Source organism: Etheostoma spectabile, chromosome 1 (assembly GCF_008692095.1).
Source record: "Etheostoma spectabile isolate EspeVRDwgs_2016 chromosome 1, UIUC_Espe_1.0, whole genome shotgun sequence".
Taxonomy (NCBI): Eukaryota; Metazoa; Chordata; class Actinopteri; order Perciformes; family Percidae; genus Etheostoma; species Etheostoma spectabile.
In genome coordinates, this window is record NC_045733.1 from 17120677 (window position 1) to 17121084 (window position 408).

Genomic DNA, 408 nt, shown 5'->3' on the forward strand with positions numbered 1-408 from the left:
GCAACCATTCACCCAATGTTCCAAAGACACATTCTGTTCACTAATCTGATATCATTAAAAAAGCTAAATGAAAAAACATTGGCAAACCCCTTTGCAATTATGTCAGCACATAATGTAATCTGAAAACTGCTACCCTGGTTAAAAAAAACAATGTAACTGATCTCAGCTGGTATTCTGTCTACAATGGAGTGCAATGAAAATTTCTAGGTGACCCCAAACTTTTATGGTTGAGTCCAGTGGTTTCATACACCAGAGATACACTACATTTTAGTTGACATCATTCTGTCTTGACAATCAGATTGTAATAGAACTTGTTTGCTTTAAACAGAGTTATACTGTTGCTGTTAAACAATGCATTGGGAAGCAGAGACTTTATTGAAAGCCATCTTAGGTACATTCAAGGACACA

The 408-nt window shown here is 35.8% G+C and overlaps 1 protein-coding gene across 3 annotated transcripts in view; it reads right to left on the reverse strand.

The window, feature by feature from the left end:
* Nucleotides 1-408, reverse strand: part of fbn1 (fibrillin 1) — a 71781-nt gene that overhangs the window by 50101 nt on the left and 21272 nt on the right. The window lies entirely within an intron of this gene.